The 27,635-nt window shown below is 34.3% G+C and overlaps 1 protein-coding gene across 5 annotated transcripts in view; it reads left to right on the top strand.

Annotated features, from left to right (window-relative positions):
* The window catches only part of LOC111507432 (uncharacterized), a 544,290-nt gene that overhangs the window by 148,265 nt on the left and 368,390 nt on the right, over positions 1 to 27,635 (top strand). For all 5 annotated transcript variants that reach the window (XM_074177938.1, XM_074177940.1, XM_074177937.1 and 2 more), the window contains one exon: positions 2,388 to 2,437. The gene's annotated coding sequence lies outside the window, so the exon portion shown is untranslated. The remainder of the gene's footprint in view (positions 1 to 2,387; positions 2,438 to 27,635) is intronic.

The following is a 27,635-nucleotide window of genomic DNA, read 5'->3' as shown; positions in this document are numbered from 1 at the left end:
TTCTTGCCATTCATAATACTAGTATACTAGTAGAAAATACATATTAAAAAAATCAGATGGTTGCTCACCGAAATAATTTTCACTTACTAAGAGTGCTATCCCAACAGGATTGGAAAACAGATAATTATCATCAATCTATACTTAGGCGCAGGTGCAGGTGTTTTCCAAAATAACACAGATACCGTCTATAATACAGTTGATTTCATCTTACAGTATTGCGAATTCTTCGCTTCTGGTAAATATGGGTGGTATTGGCATCTGATAAGCACCTCCTCTTGCTTTACCGACTTTTCATCTTTCAATAGTATTGATATCATTTTATGCCACCAATTTCTTTCTTGGATAATGATTCTTGGAAAATAAAATTCACCAGTTTGATAGGTAAAATTGGATTGTCTGGCGTGAAGTGAATTCAATTAATTAGTTCTGATAAAATAATTGATACTTAACAACAAGAGATCTAGGAATCATGGGGTCTTTCTTTGATGCAGCAAGTATCTACATAATTTTTGGAGCAGCTGAAGGCTTCTTAACTGACCAAGCTCGACTAAAAGCTGTGACAACTAAGGAATCTGGCATCTGGTACTTCCCGCTGCAACTTCAAGAACATTACTGGACGACGAAAATTCCAAGATTTCAATTGGAATTCATTTGTGTTACTTGATCTGTGTTTGTCATAAATGTCGCTGTGGTTTCGTTATTGATGAAAATGATACTTATTATGGCTTCAGTTGTGAATTTAGTGCAGGACGCTTCTCTCAACATTGTGCTGTTGAGAACCTGATTGAACGAGCTTCATCAATAGTCATCTCTTTTCTGAAAGAACCGTTGGGAATCAGCCGAGATAACGGAAAATATCCTAGTGGGATGTATTTAGTTACTTGTAGATATGAAAAAATTCTGGTATGGTACTTCATCTGATTTGAGTTCGCAAAAATAGATTACAATAACAGTTTTTTCCTTTGAAAATTATCAAACGAAAATGAATCGAACGCAAGTTCCAAAAATTTTGTGCAAGGAAACGGCAGAGGATCACCAACAGTTCCAACATCAGATTAGTAGCTTATCCGTAAGTCAAAACATTTGGACTCAATGGATTGAAAACTATCGAAAATGTCTTGAGAATAGTGTAATTCAATTTTCAACAAACCCAGGATGGTTATTGGAGTGTTTGAAAGAGGATATCTACATAAATCATATCAATATCGATTATTGACAGTTTCGTCTATGTTGAAATATATATTGAAATACACAAGCTGTGGATACTCAACGGTATTTTTCGATATCTCTCTGGGATTTTTCTTTTTCCATACCACAAAGAACAAGTCAACTGAGAATATTACAATATTTGTATTAAATTACAAGAAAAGAATCTCTGGATGGAGACGAAAAATCAACGTGTTCGAAGTTCAGAAAAAGAACGACATACACAAAACCCCTATTAGTTTTCCCGAACTTTAATGATGCTTTTTAAAAGATTTTCTCCAAATGATTTTAGATGCAAATTGAATGTTACCAGCATTCTAAATAATAAGTCTAAATAATAATAATCTCTGTGCATACTATAAAATCCGATATACAGACACAAATACAACGATTTAAGAGTGTTAACACTTCCAGCAAAATTTTAGTGGAGAGCAATACATTCTCTCTCATGAATAGAAGGGAATTTAATCACACGAAACCATTTTTTTCTTCAATGCTTCATCATTCATGTCAATTGTTGAAGAGAATAAATTTGAACTGGTGGGCCACAGTTGAATTCGACCTGATATTTCACTGCGAGGATAAAGGTTAAATTTCGAAGGGTCAACAACGACTGAGTCAGTCATTACCAAACTGACACTGATAATGTTTGCCACAGTAATAGACGAAACGTTTGCTACTTCAGGTCTCAATCCAACATGCTCTTTCAGCTGGGATTCTGCTCCCTTTAATCATGATTCCGGCGGTGAGAGAGGAGTTATATTTACTTTATCACAATGAACTTCCGCGGTTTTCATAAGAAATAATTATAATTTCAGGGATTTCAAATCATTTTATATAGTAGACAATAGAAGTCCGAACTAGTGAAATTCATCATGAAACATTTTCAATCACCTTCAAACAAACGTAGAAATAATTATTCTAATTTCAGAACCCCCATTTTGAATAAAAGACATAACAGATGAACTTTTACTATATCAATTATTCACTATTCACTAATACTAGTCTTATTTGTGTAAGCCATATACTTTTTGGACATCTTTATCTCCAAATTTCTCATTCAATGATGAAGGAGTAGGAAATTGAAATCATTTTCTCAAAAAATCAATGTATTTGTCCGTTTCACAAGAAATATATTGTTACATTATTGTATAAAAAGTAAATTTTCATTTTGGTTTCAGGTGGGTAAAAACGAAATCCATCACCCAATCATGTTTTGCGATCACTATTGGTGAGTTATTTTCAGTGAAAATTCATAATCACTATATATCGAAAATCGTTAGATTGCTCTCAAGAACGTATGTCATATTTTTTGTATATTGGTCAAACGAAGCTGACTATAATAGTTCGCTACAAGAAACTTGTTTCACATACTCGGTGTCATAAATTAGAAAAGTCTAGTGTCACTTAATATGTCTAAGAGAACGGACAAAGAATAAGTGAGATGTGCTTGAATTGTTGAGAACGATAGATAGATACTTTCGAGAGGTCAGAAATCGAAAAAAAATTGTGTATTTCATCAATTCGGACTTTCATTGTCTGGTATAATATAAATTAATTCGAAATCTCTGAAAGAATTTGTGAAAAACATTTAAACCATTAACCGAAAAAGTAACAACTTTATTAAACAAAACACTGAAATTACAAAGAAATAACATACAAGCAACAACCAAAAAAATTAAAAATTGAAATATTGATACAAGTTGAAAATTAAAAAAATTAAAAATATTATTAACAAAAAATGAAAATCAAAAATTAAAAGATTCCAAACCAAGTAACGTCACGACTCTTCGATTGTTAGTGTCCACAGTCATCTTCGGGTGATAAACTGTTTAATAATAAGTTGTTTAATAAAATTGTTTCGATTATTCGTTTTTTTCACAGATTCTTTCAGGGATTTCAAATCAATTCATATTATATTGAACAATAAAAGTCTGAACTGATGAAATACACCAGAAATAATTGTCAACTACCTTCAGAGAAAATGATTGGAATAGCATTTTGTAAATAGCGACATATTTCCAATTGTAAACAGTCCGTTGTTAGTTTTCTTGCGTAGTAATCACCTGTAGATAAGAGGAAAATATTGGGTATAATATCAGATAGTAATTAACGTTAGGAACAAAAAATTATGCAATGAGTTATATCGCGTCGACAGTCACCATTTATGATCTGGTGTGAAAACGATATGGTTGATAGTTGAAAAACCAGAACACAAGATAAAATCTTAAAATATCATACCCTCATGGGTCTGTACTTCCTTTCACTTTCCAAATTTCAAAACATAATATATACATTCATAATTACGGAAATGTTATAACTTCCATTTGATTTCTGACGGACTCTTTTTCATATTCACAAACCGACTCTGTATTCTATCCTAATGTGGTCTGTTTTATTCTGTGTACGTTTGGCCTTTTAGAGCTTTTGATGCGTTGGCTCATTTTACATATGCCACATGAATAACAAATATATTTCCTTTTTGAACACAAATTCATTACTCCCCCATTTGTAGCTTCATTATCTACAGCAATTGATTCTGGTATATTTTTAGGTGGAGTGTTATTATTAAAATTATTCTTCCACGTATCTATTTTATTTTGAAATTTTCCATGAAATCTTTACATTCTTCAGAAAGCGGGTAATGAATTGAAATAGTTTCTCCCAATGAAAACGACTCTGCTGATTGGTTCTGAGTTTAGTTCTAAAATATGAACGTTAGCAAAAATTATGAAAAATCCAAAGCAGAACTACAAGAACGTTTTCAAAATCGGTTTCTTTATAAAAAGTTCATTTTTATCTTTCAGTGGTTTCATACGTAAACATTAGAACAAATGCATCGATTCGATTGAATGTTGTACTATTATTAGATATTGGACTCAAGCCGCACTTGAAAATATAAATTCTCCCTGCTTCGCCATTTTGAATTTCTCAAAATATGAATCCATAATAGTATCTGCAAGACATGAAAATTGGGTTAAATTGGGGTGCTGTGTATTTTTGAGAAATCGTTATTTTTTTTCAAATAATTACACATTCCTAAATTCAACTTTTTGAACTTTGTTATTGTTGTTTCATTTGCTATCTCGTAAGAAAATCGGAAGGAACTTCATATTGTTCTGGACCAAAAAACTGTACACAACTAAGCAACTTTTGATTCTTTATGAAGTTCAGATCAGACCTTCTTTGGATTATTGCTCTCATGTATGGACCTCCGCCCTATGCATATCCTGAAGATAATGTCTCGAGAAGTTTTCAAGTGACTTGGCACATTCGATTCTACCAAGAACGGTAGATATCAGAAATACGCGACGGCTGTGGCTGCTCATCGTTTTGAGATTCAACTGAGTACACCTCGGACTTTATTGTTCAAGGACTCTTTCATTTGGAGAACTGCGTTTCTTTCTGAGAACGTTTATCCAAATGGATTTAATCTTCAGCGATTCAAATCCATTGTGAATCGCTACTTTCGCACAGGCACCAATCTTAGAGCACCTTAAGGATTTTCCTATAGTGCTTGTGTTTTGTCTTTAAAAAAATCTGCTTAGTCTTCTTTGATGATATTTGAAAGACCATTCATTTTATTTTCTCTTTACTTTGGTTACTGATTTTTTCTACTTTCTTTAAGTACTTTTTTCCACTCCTGAATACTAAATTATGATGCAAAACTTTTTGGTAGTTATTCCTCAAGAAATTCGCTTTATACCGAAATAAAATCAAATATAATATATATTCATTTTCAATCAAACAACAACGGCGTACGTTCCGGCTATTTTGTCTTTGGAGAGAGAGAGAGGACATTGGCAGATCAAGATTTTCAGATGATGTGGTGCTGCAGGTTTTTCCGGGTTTTCCTGCAGCTGAAAAAGCAAATTCGCCACTGGATTCAATGAAGTCTCCCCGGAGCGAAAATTAATTTTTGTTGTTGTTTTATAATTTCATGATTTGTAACGTATTCAAAAAACACTTTATTGTGTAAATTTCAATAAACAATTTCACAAAAACGCAACACGTGTTTCACCATACAATGGTTTCTTCTTTGAATACGTTAGCTATGGATTTTCTTCAATCGGCCAATTCTATCATATATTTCATGATTTGTATTTTGGAAGTGTATTTTGGAAGTGGAGTTTTAAAAATTTGCTTGGAAGCAAACTTTTTGAATTTATGAAATTGCATGGACTTTCATCGATTGAACTTGATTCATATATAGATATTATTTTCCAAAAAACCGTTTTCGCAAACATCAGAACTGTAATACTCTTCTCGACAGGCGTTTCACCAACCAAGTTGACGTCTTCAGGAGATGAAGGGAAACAATGATAAATTATTTTCCGAAGAAGAGAGCGATAATTTAATCCAAAAAAATTCAGTTTTGAAATCCAAATTTTAGGGTCTACCTGTGAAAGGGCACTAATTCACTTTAATTCAAATCGGTTAAATAAATCTAGTGCATTTAATCTATGTTAAACTTTGTGAACGCTGTCTAGCCTTCAACTCTTCCATCGTTTTCATAAAGTGAGTAGGATGATCACCAAAATATTTTTGACTGATAAATTGTAAATCTGAAGATGGCGAAATGACTAAATTGTTTGATTAGAAATCACTTATATCCATCTTCATTTCGATATAGTGCTAACCAATATAATAACTGTCGTTATTATTTCAAATACAATAATTTCTGGTGGTTTCTTTTTCGTGAGGAACATATTAGTCCAACTATTCTTTCGGACATATTGCCAGTTTAACTGAAAGAATCGAAAACGTTTCTATTTCAATGATTTTTTTTGGTATATATTCTGTGGATCCCGAAATTCCACGTAGAATCAATAACATAAAATCCAATATGACTTCAGTACAAATCTCTCCATTTTCTTTGCTTACCTGTTTATATATCGTCTTTCATTTGTCATTCAGTCTGGGTACGATAAAACTGAATCACGAGATCCCAAGTTGATTATTATCGTTATGTTTTGTTTGGTGTTGGAAAAACCATTCTGAAAGCTAATTTGTCTCCACCTTGTAATGGTCCGTCGAGTGATATGATCGTACTGTATAATTTATATTATTTGACTATCAGTTCGTGTGAAGGGAATAAAGTCATTGCGCTAAGCTTATGCAAACGGGAAATAGTGGCGCAAGTTCAATGGCGCTTTTTTTGAGAATCTATATATATAAAAGAAAGTGGTGTTAGTTACACTATTTATAACTCAAGAACAGATGAACCGATTTGGCTGAAAATTGGTGGAGAGGTAGCTTAGAACGAGGAGAGGGACATGGATACTTTTTATCTCGTTCGACCGAGTTTTCGTGAAGTCACCAAGAAGTCACTATAAAACGTTTTATAGCAAAACGCATCTGACATGGAATAACAAAAAAGATAAATGACAGCTAAACGTTATTTTTTCAATGATTAATGGAGGCAATTGATGATGGAAATGGTGGTTTATATTTCCTGGATGCCCCTGGTGGAAATGGTAAGACATTCCTGGTGTCATTAGTTTTAGCTACTGTTCGTGCGAGATCCAACATTGCGCTTGCAGTTGCTTTTTCTGGAATAGCAGCCACATTGTTAGGATGCCGTACGGCTCATTCAGCATTAAAATTGCCGTTAAATCTTCAAACTATTGAAGAACCAACATGTAATATTTCAAAAAACTCCGCAATGGTCAAAGTTTTATCAGCACTAAAAATCATCATATGGGACGAATGCACAATGGCGCACAAACGTGCATTAGAAGCACTCAACTGAGCATTGCAAGATCTACGCAATGACTCGAGATGTTTTGGAGGTGCAATGATTTTACTGTCTGGCGATTTCCGCCAAACACTGCCAGTTACTCCAAGATCAACGGCTGCCGACGAAATGAACGCTTGCCTCAAATCATCGAATCTATGGCGCTATGTGAAGAAACTTCAGCTAACAATGAACATGAGAGTTGCATTGCTTAATGATACATCTGCTAAATATTTCTCTGAGCAATTGCTGACTATCGGTAATGGTCGAGTACCGGTCGACGAATCGAGCGGATTGATGTCATTTCCTCAGAATTTCTGTAACTTTGTCTCATCGAAAGACGAACTTATCAGCAAAGTATTTCCGAACATGATTACTAACTACAAAAATAATGAATGGTTGAGTGAGCGAGCAATTTTAGCGGCTAAGAATAAAGATGTAGATGACCTAAACTACATAATTCAGAATGATATCATCGGAACAATGCATTCATTCAAATCAATTGACTGTGTAACAAATGAAGATGAAGCCACCAACGGTGGCTTACCACCGCACAATTTACGCCTGAAGATTGGCTCCGTAGTAATCATGCTTCGAAACATAAACCCACCAAAACTGTGCACGTTTGGTGGTGAGTAAATTGATGAACAATGTGATTCACGAGACGATACTCTAAGGAAAATTCGAAGGTGAGAAAGTTTTCATTCCGAGGATCCCGATGATCCCAACCGATATGCCGTTTGAGTTTGAAAGACTTCAATTTCCAATTCGTCTTGCATTCGCCATGACCATTACCAAATCACAAGGCCAATTCTTGAAAGTTTGTGTTCTGAATCTGGAAAATCAATGTTTTTCACATGGTGGCATGTTCACGGGTCGGAAGACTATCTGCGTTGTTTATACTTGCGCCTGATAGTAAAACAAAAAATGTCGTGTATCACAAGGTGCTTAACTGAAGAGTGCAACCTAATAAAGAATAATTGAAATAATTGATAAATAAAAAAATTTAATTAATAAAATAAAAAATGTGCTTTTTTATTGCCTTTGAGGCGGAAAGAAGTTCGCAGGGTCAGCTAGTAATAACATATATTTGCTGTACACATATAGTTAGTGGGCATACTTGAAGACTGGCTATCAATCAAATCATCTAAAATTCTAAAAGACCAATTTGTTCAGGCCAGTCTCAACTCCCTACACTGTAAGTTAATGGACTGACACCTATTAGAAAACAACTACTTCCCTGGCTAATACCATGAAGGGCGTTGGATTATATCCAACAGGTGTCAGTGCTGGATTCTTCACTGAAGTTATTCCTGCATATGCTGTTGGCGAAATAAATGCCGCAATAGATTTTCAATTATTGGAACACACTTGCAGACCGGTTTCGGGGTGTTTGGCTACTCGTCAGTGCAAGGTAGTGTCTGTCATCAACATAAAGTCGATGACTTCCGATAATTGATAATCGAATTCCTACAGAGTATCATTTTTTGAACTAGACTGAAGCGGACAACAAACAACAAGGTTGGTCATCGCCCCATCTGCCTGTGAACGAGATAACCAACCACATATCCGAATTTTGCCCAATTCCTCGTATTAGGAAAGAAAACTTGTCATATATAGTCCGTGGGCATACTTGAAGAATGGCTATAAATCAAATCATCGAAAAGAACAATTCGTTCAGGCCAGTCTCAACTCCCTACACTGTAGGTTAATGGACTGACACCGATAGGTGTCATCTCCTTTATGTTGATGATAAATACTACCTTGCACTGACGAGTTGCCAAACAGCCCGAAACCGGTCTGCAAGTGGGTTCCAATAATTGAAAATCTATTGCGGCAGTTGTATCGCCAACAGCATATGCAGGAATAACTTCAGTGAAGAATCCTGCACTGACACCTGCCGGATATAATCCAACGCCCTTCGTGGTATCAACCAGGGAAGTAGTTGTTTTCAGGTAGATGTCAGTCCATTAACCTAAAGTGTAGGGAGTTGAGACTGTGCTGTGCTGTGATTGAGTTATTCCACTATTCATCTAATATAATAATACGCTGTCGTATTGAATGCTTGTACGAACTGTGATACATCTTGGGCTGTGCTCGGGATCGCTAAGACTTTTGCACAAGTTTTCTGAATATATGTGAAATTTACTCCTAGAAAGTAGCAAATTAATGTTAATAAACAATTTTGAAGGATTCCAAACAAAAGTGGCATTGTTGTCCACATTTTCAGGGTATCTGTACTTGAACACTGATCATGCAGTGCAAAATTAGTTAATTACCAATTTTTATACACAAAAATCTACTAAAGTATTTTTCCCAAATTTTAAAATGTATGTAAGCGATTCTTGAAGTCACAATTCATGTTTCACTCCCAAAGATGTCATATGCTCTTATTATTATTCAATAAATTCTCAACTTTTTTTACGTAAATATTATCTTTGAGTGGAAGAATATTCAATTTGTTTTCATTTCTTTACCTTCTATTTCTTATCTTTCCTTCTTCAACATTGTATGCAAAAATGTCTCCATACATTTCGCAAAATTCTTAACATTTTTTTTCATAAACAGAATATATCAATTTCTCAAAGAACTATGAGATACATTTTTTTTGTATAAAGTTGGAGAAATAAGCGAATGAATGTCATTATGTACTGTCATCGATGTCATTAGTAGATTAACTCATTCGTGACATATAGTCGTAATTTTATGGATGAATTAAGTGTTTTTTCTCATTATGATATCCATATGCGGTACTGAAGAGTCGATAAGGCAAGTGTCTTACGGCGAAACATCGGATGTTCACCAGTGAGGATGACGTGGTTCCATGTAAGTGAAATTTTCTGTATTGTAATGAAAGATATCTGATTCAATTCTATAACGAATGTTTGGAATACACTCTGAATAGGAAAAAAATGTTTTTCTATAATCAAGTGTTCATAGAAAAGTTATATTAAAGAAGAAAGTAATACAAATCATGAAATTATGAAACAACAAAAATGAATTGGCGCTCCGGGGCGACTTCATTGATTTCACTGGAGAAATTGCTTTTTCAGCTGCAGGAAAACCCGGATAAACCTGCAGCACCACATCATCTGAATATCTTGATCTACCAATGTCCTCTCTTTCATAAAACAAAATGTAGGGTGTCTCCAGAAGTTCCAATCAATTCAAGGTATCGCCAGAATACTTGGTGACACGACTATCGTCAAACTAAAACCAGTCCGTTTCGTCTTTGACCAAGACGTAATAATGACCAGATTCAACGCCAGAACCACAGTGAACAATGATTGCATGAAGATTATACTAGTGATCTGCTAGATTGAAGTGTTCATCTATTTCGAACCTTCGTAAGAAGTGCTTCCGTCAGAAGTTGAGTCATATTTGAAGATCATCAGTGTTATTATTAGATTGACTGGTGCCTCAGCTATAATTGTTTTCTTATAATAGTAAGTTAGTTTAGCGCATGTTCGGCAATACAGTTGATCAACACCCATTTTCAGATGATTTAACAATGAGCTTTGCACGGACTGGTTATCAGTCATATTAGGTTATTATGTTGGTTATATTATGGTTATTAGTCATTGTCATTGTCAAGAATATCAATTTTCTAAATAACAAATAATGTTATTTTGAAATACAAAACTGAACAATTTCCAAAAATATGAAGGTATTCTCAAATAATTAATTGAACATACGAAAAATATATCCTTTTTTTCTAATAATCTCTCTCTAGTTGAGAATGTTTGAAATAATATATTCGAAAAGATAATATGCAAGATGATATGCAACAAGTTGTTGAGTATGCTCAAAATCTGGTTTACTAATTAGTTTTCTTATGCTCCTAGTAGATTCATGATAATGGAATTTGGTACCTCTAGCACGAAATGAATCTGTTGAAAACACTTTTTCTCCTCACCAAAACGAAAATGCTGTCATCTCCTGATGATGCTGAGTTATTTAGCGAAAATTGCTTTGGGAAACAAAATTTTCGTCGTGGTAGATTCACTTGAAAAATACAACCTTTATATACTTAAAATTCTTCCAAATAACGCTGCGTCAGTTGCTTTTGATTTCACGCTATAAAATTCAGGACACAAAAGGATTTCGCATTCTGCCCGTCTCCGAAAATGAAAATTAATTCACTTCTTAATTTCATTGTCTCGTTGAATAAATGATGATCTGTCTCGACGGAGTTCTCTTCTTCAGTTCTTCCATTTGTCATTATGCAGTAACTGCATGTTTGGCAACCCCGAGGCATTTTAGTGTCGACTTTTTCTGGCATCCTGAATTCTCACAATGGAAAAATTCAATTTCATCATGCCGTCCCCTGTTTGATGTCTTTGTTAATTATGATAGACAAATATTGGCTAAAGTTCGTTTTGTTCCATTTTGAGTGTTTTTCTAGAGAGAAAATTAGACACTCGCTGTGGAAAACTAGAGATGAACATACGCAAAGCTCACCTTTTTTAGCTATTGATCAATTGTTTGGTTTGAGTTCATAATACTGAAACCGGTTCATCAATTCGGTAATCTCCTTAGTTTCTTCAGAAATGAAGTTTACAGGAAATGCATTTTGAGGGTTCAAACTAAAAAATATTACAAAATTTTAAAAATGTTTTTTTTTAAATTTCACAGAAAATATGGCTACGAAATGAATTAACCTTTCATGAACTTTCAATCGAGTTCAATGCTAGAACGAAAAATGTCGATTTTTGTGTTGAAAGAGAATATTTTTCCGCTCATTTTCAACCTCTCAGAAAGGGTGAGTTTCATCGGTGAATTTTGAACAGAAATCATGAGGCAAGTGACAAGTACCTAATTTGGAATTTTATTTCAAGGGATTTAACTAGGGTTTCAACGAGATAAATGGAAATACTTCCATTTTTCACTTATTGATTATATTTTTTCACTCTTTGAAATATAATAATAAGTTGGACGAGAGCAAGTGAAAATTGATCGTTCAGTTTGCGGCTTGAACCACCGACTCACACAGCGGTCGATTGAATGAGTGAAGCGTCCACGTCGAACCGACTGGCTACTGACCTAAGTGGAAAAGACAGTCGCGTGACAGAGACTGAGGAGAGACGGTGTTTTTGTTTTGGTGCGAGATAAGTGTTTTTTTCAGATTCAGTTGCATTATATGAATAAATATTATTATTATTCTTTATCATAGTGTTTTTCTTTATAACAGATATTTGACGTGATTCTTTAAATTGACTTATCGTTTTTATTTATGAACTGATTTGAATTGAAACAATACTCTAAATAAATGTTTAGTGAAGCTTGTCGTTAGTGAAAACAACAGGTTGAGCAATTTTTGATATTAGTGCGCACAGACAAGCAGGCAAACTGATAAACGTAGAAACAGGAATTCTGGATTCATTTGCGTAAATTAAGACCCCAAGTAATAGTTTCTCTGTAATATTTTACATCTACAAACAGCTATTAAATACACTTTAATTATATTTATTGGATTTTTATTTCAATAGTCACGACAAATCTATGTGTATAAGAAAGGGGTAGAAAATAGTACCCTTCTGATGTTTTTGTTTGTATTTTTCTGTTGATATGAAAGCGATATCTTTGGCTTTGTATGGGCCATCAATTTTATGAACAATTCCTTTCTTAAAAAGCAAAGTACATTATTGTATTACAGGATTATGGTTTTGAATACATGGCTTGGTGGTTTTCAAACCAAAATTGGGACGGATTATTTGACGATGGTTTGGGCAACTATTTCGGGTCTTTACAAATTTCGTCCCCAGGCTACAGAGGCACTAATCAACATATTATACATCAACCTTTATCTGGAATCACTCCGTCCATTGATGTAAACCTTGTGAAAATCAGTTCGGTTTTTGAATTTATCACGTTTACACAAATGTATGTCAAAGGTGACTTTATGTTATAATTTGTAGTTATATGTTTTAAATTCATTGACGAAAATATTCAATTGTAGTCCGTTTTTTTGTTTTCGATTTATTGAAGGTGTAACATGAATAGCATGTTAAACACAAATCAATATTGTTTTTTGGTGCCAGAGTTTCAATTTATATAAGTACATTTTCCTTACGGTCGTTGTACTTTTTAATTCAGAATCAGTTGTCAACTCTTCAAAGATAATGAAAATCAACTACAGTAGTAGCTTTGGTTGCTCATTTCCCGGCAGCATTTTTACTTAATTGGATTCCTCAAACTAAATACTTTCAGAAGATTAAATGTCTTGTGGAGTCAGAGAAATGAATATTATGTTGAATGAGGATCTTTGATGTAATGAACCCTACTATTTTTAATTATTCTCTAAGTGATTTACCAGACATGTCGGCTCGAATTTTACGTGCTGTTATTATCGTTATAATTGACGAGCCTTTTCTATCCTCATAAAATATATGTTCCAAAAATCTCATTCAACACTAGATATGTGAATATGAATAATATTATTGGTTCGTCTTCGTCTTTCGTCTTCGTCTTTCGTCTTCGTCTTTCGTCTTCGTCTTTCGTCTTCGTCTTTCGTCTTCGTCTTTGTCTGTCATAGACTACTAAAAAAGGTTCATTTTCCGAGAGGAAGGTGTAGATTTATGTGAGTGTACAGAGTGAGCAAAATTGGACACTTTTGAAGAGAAACTTCTGTTTTCAAACTAGATAGATGAAATCTAACGTCTGAGGTCAAATTATATGACAAATTCAATGGTGAAAACCGCATATCGATATCTATCATCGTTTCTGAGTTACAGCATGTTATTCGAAAATGTGCATCTTACAGAAGTTGCTGCAACTTTTTTCTGTGATTTTTTTTTGTTTCTATGAAAACATTTCCAAGGTGTAAAAAAACTTTTTTTTTTCAATGAGATATCAGTAGTTATTGATGGAAAACAATTTTTTTTTAATTAGGACACACCCCGCATATTTCTGCACACTTGATGTTTTGATAGACTCATCTTTAAAATACAGAGCTTTCAGGTTTTTTCATGTAGACTCTGAAACGCACACTTTGATCTAGTAGGCTTTGGGTGACGCGGTGATGAAACAGAAATAAATTGTTCAGTAGTAGCTATCAAATGTTGAGAAAGCTTTTCACAGCAGTAATTAAAACGCATAGTTTCAATAAATAAATCAACAATTTATACTATATGTACTACTAATGAATGGAATAATAATAATAATAATGATAAACAACAAACAATGAAATATATTCTAAATATTAACCAGCTTCTTCTACACTTAGACGACACCTTACTGAATGATTTTTGCCAAATTAATTCACGTTTACGGAGTGAGAGAAGCAAAACTTCGCATCACTGCCGCTTCCAATTCGTATCTAGACTTGGTCGGCAATTTAAAAAGATTTATAACCTTCCTAAAAGTCCATAGTTGGGTTCTTGGTTGGCTATCCAATTATTACCAAAATTTGCAGTCAAAACATTGGTGACAAATGCAGTGTTGTGAGGCGAAGCCCCGTCTGAGATGTGAGAGTACCATTATAAATGAACGAGCCGATAAAACTACCCTTAAAAATACCTTCCCACACACTAAACCCAAATCTTCCTTGACTTTTCCGCTCCACAATAGAATGATGATCTTATTGTCCCCAATTATAAGAATTGTAGCAGTTGAAAATGCCGGCCCTGCTCATATAGGCTTCTTCTATCCAAATATAATTCTTGTTACAACTTGCAAGGAATCACTGGCAAAAAGCCATGCTGCGGTGAATTCGTGTCTTTTCAAAATCTTCCTAACGTTAGTTCTTGGTAGGCCTTATGATATTTTCAAATTTCGCGTTGACGTTTTGGGATTTATTCCAACAGCTCCTAAAACGACTATTTCTTCCAACTCCTTTTTTTTTCAAATGGACCACCATCAAATAGGTTGTATCGCAATCTTGCGAAAATGTCTCGAAAAGGTTGTCTTCTCTCTGGATACCTCTCGTGATACAAATTGCTTGCTGCTTCTGCATTTTCCTTGGTTTATATGAAACAAACTACCATATCCCATTTTTCGTATTCCTCATATTTCATTGGGAATGTGTTTGAAAATTGAACAAAAACCGCTAATTGAAGAGCATACCAGTAAAGATTGAATTTTGTTTAATCGCTGCATCGACCAAAGCCTATTTGATCAAGTGTGCGTTTCAAAGTCTACATGAAAAAACTTGAAATCTATGTGTTTCAAAGATGACTCTAGCAAAACATCAAGAGTGCTACATTTTTGGAAAGGTTATTTTCAAGCTCTATTGAAATATGTAGGAATATACAGGTTGTCTTATTAAAAAAAATCAATCTATAACTATTGATATTTCATTTGAATAAATAAGTTTTCTACACCATTGAATTCTACGTGAAAAAATGCTTACCAACAACGAATCATTCTATGAGAGTATTCACTACTTTGCTCTGGAGTTGCACATTTGAAGAATTTTATCCAGTACTTTGCAACAATACATGAACAGTTATTGATTTATAGTTTGATAGGTTCATAGCCGCTTGCTGTGCAACAGACAGAAATAGCCATATATTGAATGCAGAGTACATATTGTCTTTTAAGAATGAACCTTTCATCTTTTTTTTGGTAAAGTAACTGAAAGTACAGTATTCAATTGTTCATACAGGCTCAACATGGATCTTTCTCGGACAAACTTATTACCAATTCAGAATTCGAGAAAGTTGTTTGTTAGTTCACCTTTTCTTCTGATATTTCTTGTTTTTTTTACTTCAATCATCAGTTGTGAGCATAGAGAGCACCATAAGAAAGATTCCACTTGATCTGAAATGTTTTTTCGAAAAATCAGCAGTTCAGTAAATACTGTGAATTACGTGAACGTAGTGTTGCAAATTGGCCAAGAACGAGTGACCATTCAGTAAATTTTCGTTATTGAACTATCTTGAATTTGAACTATTCATTACAAAAAATTGGTGGAGGACAAACCATGATTTGGTGAAGGCGCAAATATTACCTCGGCTTCGGGCCAGATACAGGGTGTTAATTAAGTATGTACCATAAATTTAACAGACGATTCTCAAGATAATTTTCAGACGAAATGTTCATAGGAACATGGGTCCGGAAATCCCTTCGTTCTCAAGATACAGGGTGTTAAAATAAAAATAAAAAAAAAGTTATTCGTAAATATCTTGAATATTCTTTATCGTATTTTGTTGTAATTTGGCAGTGGTATTTATAACATCAAGGAGCTAATATAGCCCGAACGTGATTCAATTTATTAAGTCCAGTGGCGTCTCGAGCGGGATTTGAGCGAATATTTTTTACTTAAAAATGTACGCCACTGATTTTCGTGCAATGTTTATTATTTCTTTGGAGTAAGCAATTAAAAATACAATTTTTTTGTCTTTTGAATTGTTTTCGTATCTTGCTTAGTTTTTAAGAAAACAAAGTCGACCTAATTGCATATCCCTGGACCTCACAAGGAATAATATGGGGAATTAAATGTTTCTATTGGAAATTATTATTTTTACAATTTTTCATTACTAATTATGTAACAATAACAACAAATATTGAATAACATTAACATCTAGACTAACGAATAACATAAACGTCTAGCCGCCGCATCATTGAATTTCGCACTCTTCTGAAAATACCATATATAATAATCAAGGGTTGCCTTGGAAAACGATAACAGCATTTAATAAACAACTTGACAGTTGTTGTCAACTTCATAAGCTTTCAATTTATAATTGTTATAAAAAGTGTGCTTAGTAGTTATTTTTCGAACCAGCATATCCTGGCCGTTCACCCAGAATTTTTTTATAATTGAGAGGTCAGTGGTGGTTTTTGAGAGTTTCTTGCGTTAGTTTTTCTAAGTTTTAATGTTTTCTCATATAACTTTGTTGTTGGCTAACAAAATTGTCTACGATAAAAAAATATGTTACTAAACAAACAATTATATTTGCTATAAAATAACGTTTGTTCTGTAAAAGAAGGGTTATTTTTAGTAGGCCTAATAAAAAGACTGATAAAACACAATGATAAAAAACCAAATCTTTTCAATTTACTACAAAATGTACTTCATTGAATTTCAAACACAACTTTACAACACATGTGTTTACAACAAGGAAGTGTGTGAAGCTTAAAAAAAATTACTTTTCAGTGAGAGGATTGCATTTGTTCGCCACTTGATATTTCAACCCATTTAGGGTCAAACTTTTTAGTTCCAATCATTGAAATTGATTTCAAGTGTTCGTCTGACAAGGACGATCTGTATTTAGATTTAACAAACTTCATTTTTGAAAAAATCGGCTCACACCTGTAGGTAGATCCAAATAGAGAAAACATAGCACGAGCATGGCTTTTATGTTTTTATAGTCTTTTTTTATATATAGTCCATTAGTCATGAAACTTGCCTTTCATGTAGAATTATTAACAGCGATTATCGAAAACGTGAATCCTAATACACAGTCAACGTTACGAAAAACCAATTTCAGAAAGCCTCGCTATCAGATTCTGCACATTCTGCATAATTTAACTAGGTTTTATATTTCTTTTTCGAAATATTTCCCTCTAATTCAAATAAAAAGTACGAATCTGTCCAGCAAAGGGCCGGTCGTCCAGTCAAGTCGGTCAGTATTAAACCCTGACCACATCCTTTCAAAGGGAGAATCCACTTTACTTTGCCTTTTAAGGTCTTTTACGATGTCATGAAATATTCCATATAAATTGTCCACAAAAGATGGATTATCGGCCTTTGTGAATCGAAATTTGCAAGTGAAATTATTTTCTGAAAATCCATTAGGACTTTCATAAGATGCTTACGGTGCAAAGCCCCTTTTTGTTCTGCGAAATATGGTATTTGAGGGGTGATTAAAAAAGCGCTTACTACTGCATCAGATGGAATGCGTCCCATTATATAATGAATTGTTTTTTTTTCATTCGCACCCCCTTCCTCAATTATTTTTCTAGACAATAATGTTCACTATTCCTCAAGTTGTTGGATCTTATTTCAGCTGCTGGAATAAGAAAAAATGCAGATCACTTATAATAACAATTTCGTTATGAAATGTTACTACTGAAATGTAAATCCTGAAATATTATTGACCAAATAACTGAATAGGTATTCTTTACTATTCATGTTATCCCATTGTCAGAAATTAACTCTTGTCAGAAAGTTTTATTCATAGTTCTTCCAACTGAATTTTGTACGTATCAAATTTATGCCGTTCTCCAAAGAAACACTTCTTCACCTCTGGTTAGTTTCCGGTGTATTATTTATTTCATTTTGCACTTTTTTCAGGATATTATGTCTACCATGTGATGATTTATTATAGTTAGTTCATCTATCGATCTATATGGAGAATACTATTTATCTGATACCTTTCTGAAAAAAGAAGTCATTTGAGCATCGTTTTTTAACATTCTTGCGTTGAACAGAGTAGTAAAGTTAACAATGTTATGACCACATATATGATATTTGTATGAGAAATTTGGGAATGAAATATATTTCAAAAAGGGACTTTTAGCTGTTGGTATTTATAAAACTTATATTTTTTGAAGTCGCCCTAGCTTCAGACAAACGCGCAGTTTTGAAGTAAATGCTATCGATTTGACATTTTTGCCATTCTATCCTGGATGACAAGCACCATGAAATATATGAAAATTAACAATATTAGATTCAATTTTTCTGTCTGTGAAAGATGAAAATTATCAAAAACCCCTCTGATTTCTTCTACATGAAACTATTGTTGTTTGATAACCGAACATTGCTCTAAAAACAAATAGATGTTAACCTTCACTGCGAAAATGATTTTGATTTTCATTTTCATATGTGAAAGTGCTTTGTGATACTTTGCAAGATAATAATCAATTACAATTTGTATTTCTGAACATACATGAAAAAATGAGTAAAACATTGGTTCAATGTAGTTTCTATTATATAGGATCAAAAATATTTTTATCCACGACTATTTTACAATGTACCCAATAATCACGGAAGTGCTTAATGAGTTATTAATCACTGCTGTTAGGTGCTTCCTTGATTTAGCTATAATATTATAATATTTTGGTACCAACAATCAGTTTTTGAAATTTTGTCATGTATACCACAAAATATTTTCAAATCAGTTCTGTATCTACACATGGAAAAAAATAAAAAAAGTGAGTTTTCCAAGACCAAATTCGAACCGGCTGCCGTTGATTTTGATTTGTTGGAAGGCATACACTTTGAATATGCGTGTCATTTCTGTTTCTCAACATACCATGTTTTTAGAAACATTTTATACATCGATATAGCTTTCGAACTGAAACAAATTTGACACAAACATGTTGACATTGCTTTTTGCGTGTGTAGATTTACCAGTGTTTTGATATTTTGTGTTGAATTGCGTTAAAAAACGAACTAAAAATGGATGGTATAGAAAATGAAAAAGACTTTTTTCCAACCCACCAAAAATTAGAGAAGATAACATTATATTCGTATTTGCCACAGAAGAGCCGGTAAGGCAAGTATCTAGCAGTGTGTATGACAGTGTTCCATGTTTACTTATTTCATTATTTATATTGTGTAGAATTCCTGTGAATGATATCTGATTTGATTCCATTACGATTGTTTAGAATACAAACGGAATAGGGAAAAGTGTTTTTCGTATAATTCAGCGTTCATATAAAAGTTTCCAAAGTTTTTTTGTTTCATGTAATTCAATGTTAATATGAAAGTATCTATTTTGAGAAGGATTTTTTTTTTCAGTTTGAATCTGTATCTTTGCATGATCTACACATCTTAATATAGAGTTAATTTTTTGAAATTGATTCCATCTTTTCTTCCCACATTTTTTGTATCTAGATGGTAGAAGGCAAAAAACTTTTCCAAAAATTAGTCTCTCCTAAAAATATACCCCTTCAATTTCAATGACGCCCAAATTTTGCAGGCCGTTTGATGAAATGAAAATAGGTGTAGAATTCACGACTCATTGAAAATGAATTTTCACACCTACAGGACTCAGATATATAGATACACTTGCAATATACCGTCACGTCAGAGTTATCCAGGAATCGGAGGGGGTGGAAATAAATTGTAAATATAAAGAAAAACATATCATTCAATCTTTTAGATGTACAAAATCAAGTTTTTGTTTTTTTATGTTTCCACCTCATATCTACGAAACATATGGAAAACTTCCTCCCATTCCAACCTCATAGACGGACAGAAAAACTCGGAAGTAAAGTTCATCTTGTGCAATTGATCAAATGTTGATTAACTCAATATTTCAATGTACGAATTTTGAGAATATTTTCACCTCGTCAGACGACCTGAAAATCTCTGGTTGATTTTTCACCCCATTTCCATTCCCTCATAAGGCTTGGAAAACTTGAACACAATGTTTATCTTATTGAATCGATGACCAGGCATAAATACTAAAATAACTCATCTCGATTTTGTACAAATTCGATTCTGGACAGTTCAAGTTTTCTAGCAGAAAAATTTTTTTTCAAATCGTAGATCGTCGGTGGTATCAATCTAGTACCAGACTCGCTGTCTTGGTTATATTAGTACTGCACTGACGAACGTAATACTCCGAAATAGGTCTGGAAGTGTCCCTCGATTGATTCAGCGTGATCTTTTCGCTAAAAGAGAAAAATAATTTTCTTTGCGATTATACTCGTACAAATATCTTTCAGATATAATCCAATGTCTGTCGAGTTATCAGCCAGGAAAGTAGTTGTTTCCTGGCAGGTATTTGGCAAATTTTATTGTTGAGGAATGTTGGAAAAGATGAATGTTCCATTCTAAATGTTTATATTTTTAGCCAAATAATTAGCCATTTCCCACAAAACTCAACATAATTACTTATTCAAATGAATTGGAAATATTTGTTTCTCAGTATCATACAGAGACATTTTGGACTTGTTTTGCAGCGGACATAACACAGAAAAATAATATTATCGAAATGCTACACAGTGCCGAAACTTCGACTTGTATTTGTTTTACGGAGCTTGGTTCGAAAACATCCCGCATCGACATCCGGTATATGCACAAACAATTTGTCAACGGGAAATGACTTGCAGACAATAATGCTGCTGAGAAGCCTCCATGCAAATGAGAATCTACGATTTTATTCTCTCGAAACAAATGGCTCGACTGGGATTTTAATGGATTCTCCAAATTGGGGGCGGCTAAATCAAATTAATTTCCCTTTCAGCTATACTATAAACATCGATTTTGGCGAGAACCGATGCTGTTTCCAGATTTATTGGACAAGTTTCGCGATTTTGTTCTACAACAGTTAACGAATTCCTGTAAAAGGAACCATTATCCAATTAATCTATGAAAAAAACATACGATTATGATATGTTTCCATGTTTATTCATTTTTTTTATTTCTAAAAGTATGGTAAAAATGATTTACATACATAAATCTGTCAATGCCATATAAAATTATAATATTTGAAACTAGATGTAGGTTCACATTGGAATTCAACTAGTTTCCATTTTCAAATTGTTTTCGTTTTAATAGTTTTTCAATTTTGAATATCAACTTCAAAAACATTATGACCTAATTATGATATTGAAACACATCAAACTCCAAATGAATTTTATGGAAGAAACAGGATTTTTGGCTGACTCCCTTGAAGTTTTTCCAACTGATAATGATCAAATCAGTGCAGATACGGTAATGACACATTCAAATGGAAAAACTCAAATCTATAAATCTACAAAGTAGATTTATGAACTGTCACCTATCAGAAAAAAAAACACTTTTCTGGCTAATACCACGCAGGGCGTTGAATTATATCCGACTGGTGCAAGATTCTCCACAGAAATAATTCCTGCATATGCTTTTGGCGATACAATTTCCGAAATCGACTTTCAATTATAGGAACGGGCACACTTGCAGACCGGTTTTGGACTATTTAGCCTCTCGTCAGTGCAAGGTGGTGTCCTACAACAACACGAAGTCGATTATTTCCTATAATTTAAATTCAAAAACTTTCAGAGTATCACACCTCGAACAAAGCTGGAGCGAACGACAAGCAACATATCTGCCATTGCCGCCTCTGCCTGTAGACGGGGTACTACCCAACCGCATATCCAAAATGATCAAATCCTCGTAGAGGAAAATTCACCCATAGTAAGTGGGCATAATTGAAGACTGGCTTTAGATCAAATAATCTAAAGGAACAATTCATTCGGGCCAGACTTCTTTTACCTACACAGTAAGTTTATGGACTAACAATTATCAGAAAACAACTACTCACCTGGCTAACACAACGAAGGGCGTTGGATTATATTCGTTTCTATAAGTATGAGATAAAAATGAATTGTAATTATAGTTTATTTGTGAAAACAGATTATATTTATTGGCAAATTATTTTTCATTTAATCCGTCACTTACTTCAATACAAATATCTGAGAAGAATCTAACACTTCATCGATTAATTAATCTCAATAAATCTATGAGATGTGACTAACTTTCACAGTACCGCCGATATTGCGATTTACATAACAATAGGTTTCTGGTAGCTCTTCAATACGGAATTTATAAATATATCTATTATATTGTTCTCGATCGATTCCATATTATCAGAAGGAATTGAATTCTCAATCATATGGTAGATATCTGGTGAAATATTGATCAGTTACTTACTGTGAAAAATATACAAGGATTTATGTGCGTACTATTAAAGATGATCTTTTTTCAGCATTCTCCGCTTTTAGCAATACTACTACGGTTTCATTATATAGATGTTTTTCAGTTATCGGATACACTTCATGTATGGAAGCTGGGTGAAATTAGTGATGTGGTTTAACATGTTTCATGAAAACCTGGACTAGATAGACCCTGGTAGTCACCAAAAGGATGTGTGTCTGTCCTAGTTTGAGATCTTTCTGGTATTGATAACTAATCAGTAACTCCGAATACGATGAAGTATCAGTTTCAGGTTAGACCAAACGCCAGAGCTATAACAGATAAATGGAAAAGGCGGTCTGGAGGAATACTGTTTAAAATATTTTCGAAATATATAAATAATGGTGTTGAAAAATGATCAACAAACTAAAATTGTGCCATCAATACAATTGTTTGAACGTATCATGTATAAGAGGGTGTAGGGCGAATTCAAGAAAAGAAAGCCTGATTTTGGCTATAACGATATGGATGTTTTGGATAATGAAAAACATATATTTTTTTTTGTCAATTGAATACCAAAATAGTGGAAGAGGGGTTTGAAACGTAAAAAATATATCGGTCGAGAAAATGAAAATTTCAATTCTGTTGTATCCTTTTGTACAAATCAAGAACAGCATTTGTTTGAAAGTGGTTGACAATGTTTCGTGGTGCATTTCATTAGATCGGACTTCCATTGCCTAATATGATATAAATTGATTTGAAATCCCTGACAGAATCCGTAAAAAATAAAGAAAAAACATCAACTGAAAATAACAATTATATTAAACAAAAAAAACTTAAATTACAATAAAATAAAATACAAGCAACAACCAAATAATAAAAAAAATTGAACTATTAACACGAGATGAAAGTTAAAAAATTATTAACAAGAAATCAAAATTAAAAATTAAAAGATTCCAAACCAAGTTACTTCACGACGTTTCGATTGTTTGTATCCACAATCATCTTCGAATGCTTTCACCTATCCCCTCTTCCCTCTCTACGCTTCATCGGTTTCAGCGGAAGCTGACCGTTTGACGGGAGTTAATCATGTTCCGCTTGATTAGAGGTTTCCATATATTGCGTATCTCTACGCTAGCTTGGCTGATTTGCTGGTTTCTCCTCACTGAGTGTATTTATTGTGCTTGGCAATGCGAACTTTCAATGCCTCCTAGTTTCACCGATGTATGATTCTCTGCACTCACAGTGTATCCCGTAAATGCAATTCTTACAGTCGCAGTCCACGTTTGGTGGCCTGGTTTTCTTGAGGCTGTTACGGATAGTGTTCTCAGATCTGAAACAGGTTCTGATCTTAAATTTGGACCCAATCCTCCTTATCCTTTCCGACAATTCTCTGATGTAGGGAAGTACAAGTACTGGTTGTGGCGACTTCTCTTCCTTGTGGAGCTCTTGCTGTCTTCTAGCTAGAGCCTGTTCCACCATCACTTTGGACTAACCATTCCGTTGAAGGTCATTTTTGATGATGCCTACTTCCTTTTTGTGTATTACAGAGCCCGAAAGCACGGTCTAGTAGAGTCTTGATGATTCCTATCTCAGTCGATTGATGATTCAAATACTGTCCTGTGTGAGTGGATTTCCGATATACAAACGTTTTCAACTTAGAGTCGGAATGGCAATTCATCGTGGACTTCCTTCTCCATTGTGAAAGTGATAGAAGGACTGACGTTGTTGATGTGCTTCAGGAAGATGTCTAGTTCTGCATTCCCATGGTTCCATATTGTGAAGGTCCACTTATCTCAACCACACTCGAGGCTTCTTGTGGGCTTCTTCAATGGCCAGAGTTTCGCACCACTTCATATATATATTGGCTATTACATGTGACGATTCCATTGGCAGTCCCTCATCTTGCGTAAAGAATTCGTCCTTCAGTTGGAAACTGCTACGAAACTGCTACTTCACATAGAAAGAATTGAGAATTTTGCATCACGCACAAGACCAAGAAGTCTTTCACATTTTTAACTATATGGGTTCTCAATAACTGTGCCGAAGTGGCCACTGTAGTATAGTATTCAATGGGTTTTGACATTTTCTGTTATTTTGATTTCTTCAATTATACCTATTATATCAATCATAGAATGAAAATAAAAATCATTTCTAACTGTGATACATTGGAAAATAGACAAAAAATTATGATGCGAATAAATTTCATTGTGTTGAGCAGAAACTATTATACTGCATAAATTGGTGACAACAAAAACTCAATTCAATGGAAACAAAGAGGAAGCAATTGCTAGCTTGACGTAATTTGCAGGGGAAGCGGAAAATGTTAAACGTCCTTACCACAACGGAAATTCCTCTGATTACTCACAGAGAGGCATCATTTCAACGCATGAGCTAATTGTCAACGCATTTTTTATTATTATTTTGGCTAACATTTGATTACTCACTGATTCAATATGAATATGGAAAGAATATGGAAACCCATCTTCAATATTTTACAGTTTTTCTTTTTTTTTAAATTTTTTCAAGTTAATATTTCTTACAACAAACATTAATGAAATATACACATGAATCTTCCTATTGAATCACTCCACGCACTGGTGAAAAACGTAACGTATTGAAATCCACTTGGTAGTTATTGATTTATTTTTCATTCGGACAGACAGACGGACAGACGGACAGACAATTCAAATGATGATATTTGCTTTTGAAAATAAGCACGTGTGGAGTCGTTATTCAATAGAAGACATAAAACCTCCAGTACACGAAGTATACTAAACTTTAATCAAATTACCAAAATCTACAGTCAGAAAATTTAGTTATTTTGATGTTTTCTTTCGTTTCCAATCAATATTAGCTATACCCAATGAAAAGATATTCACCACAATTCTAACAATCATAATTAAATCTAAAAAACAATATAAAATGTAATAACTCGATTTATTTCAAAATTCCTGTGCCAGGCGGGGGGGGGAAGCACATGAATCATTATCATTTCAATTATTATTATTATTAATAATTTTTTTTACCGAAGTATGCGTTGGTCAGGCCCTATCCCCCGAAGTCCCGATACATTCGGGAGGGCGCGCCAGGATTATCAACCAACGACCACTCCCCACACCTTGGGGTAAGTGGTCATTGGGTCCGAGAATCATGTGCAGTGAGCCAAGAATGATAGCCTTCTGCATCTGTCCGGCTAAGAATTCTGTCGTAGTGCGGCAGGCTGGTATGATTTTAAGATTCGAGGTAGAGAGAGATTCATTCCACCAAGGACTCCAATAATCAGAATAACCATCTTGACAGAGTGGTCTGGATAGAGTCTGCGGAGTTCGAAGGGAAAGTCTCGATATTTAATCCGTTTCTCCTCCTCTTCTCGGACGACATTCGTCTCGCCAGGAGCTGAAAACTCCATGACAAATATCTTCTTGCTCTGGTGGTCGAGAAGGACTACATCAGGCGTATTAGCTTGTATGAGCCTAAGGGTTCCAATAAATTCGGCACTTCTCGTTCTCCACAACGGATTCAATCCCCGGAGCGTAAGGCAACACCGGTGTCTCGTCAATACCGTAAGAGTGCCGTAGATGGTAATATAGGACTCTTTGGGCCGGGTTATGTCGATGGATATAGGCCGAAATCGCAAATGCTGGACATGCTGATAGCAAGTGCATTAGGGTCTCGTGCGCCTAGCAACAGGCCCTGCACCTTGTGTCAGGAACCTCTATACCCATCATGGAACTGCGGTAGACTAAGGTGTTGAAAACACCATTCTCGCAAGCCATGATGAACCCCTCAGTTTCCGACTTCAGCCTATTCGACCTGAGGAAAGCGAAAGACAGACCCTTTTGATAAGCCAAGGTCTCCAATGTTATTGAAGAAGACCATATGCATTGTGTTGGAAACACAGTTTCCAACAAGCTTCTTCTGATCCTTTATTAGTTATTCAGTTCCAACTTAAATTGTGCTTAATCCATCCCTGAACGCGCTCTGTCAATTCATTTATTGCTTTCCAACTCCTACATCTGTAAACCTTTAGGTTCCTTCAACGAATTCCCAGAATTCCAGAAACATCGCCCCTTTCCCTTATCGGTCGACATGTGGCGATTAAAAATTCCCAAAAAGAACCGAGAGAGGTACAACGCATTCCGAGATTGTCCTCCGAGGTAGTGAAACCTAACTGACTTTTCTTTCTCCTACTGAGATTTAGTCTCTTCATTTTTCAATTTATCCACGACGCTCGAATAATTTCGGCGTTTGTATTTTTTCCAAGTTAATAAGTAAAGGAAAGTGAATTTGCATATATTAGTGGTACATTGTGCATAGTGTGTCTTGAAGAAGGAAACGTTTTGTAAGTAATTTAAACACAGACTATCTTATGAGAAGCATTTTGCCAACGCCCAATGTTACTTGTATGTCCTACGATTTTGTGAGATGGTAGCTGCTAAGTATTGTAAATATATTTAGTTAACGAACTGATTCAGCGTCAATTTATTCAAAGCCAGCAACCTACAAGGAATCCAGTCCACTAGTATCGAAGTTGATTATAACTCCCCCGTGTTCGAGAAAGGGCAGTTAAACCCATCCCGATCACATTGACTTATCCTTGTATTTCCGCAGAAGTGAGGTTATCTCTGCGACTTTTATATGAGCTTTTTTCTGAACGGGTTCCAACTCGGTGACAGCTTTGTGGTCACCTATTATTATTATTATATTTATCTTGAACTTTATAGCTCTATAAATGGTATTGATACTCAAACGTATGTGTTTTCTCGTAATTTAGGTCTGATAGTACTTTGTACTTCAATGACAGTTTTCAAATTCATTGCTTATCAGTCACCTCTGTGACTGTTGACATTTATAAGCAAATTTTCCAGCATAACAAACCACTCAACATACATCTCCTAAAGTGGTAGTTCGTGTACCAGGACGATATGCATAATGTGGCCAATTAAGAACGTATGACCTTTCCAAATTATGTCTTGATGAACGGTATAAATTTACGGTTATGGTGGAAAATCCTGTTTAAATTAAACAATTACTTAGAGTTATAGCTTCTTGGTGTAGCTTCTTGGTAGAGTTATTAGTATTATCTTTTGAAAAATTGTTCAGTGAAGGATAGCATTAGCA

The sequence above is a fragment of the Leptinotarsa decemlineata genome, unplaced genomic scaffold (assembly GCF_025532065.1).
Source record: "Leptinotarsa decemlineata unplaced genomic scaffold, Ldec_3_MD MMD2_tig00003335_RagTag_RagTag, whole genome shotgun sequence".
Taxonomy (NCBI): Eukaryota; Metazoa; Arthropoda; class Insecta; order Coleoptera; family Chrysomelidae; genus Leptinotarsa; species Leptinotarsa decemlineata.
This window is presented reverse-complemented; position numbering and strand designations above follow the sequence as displayed.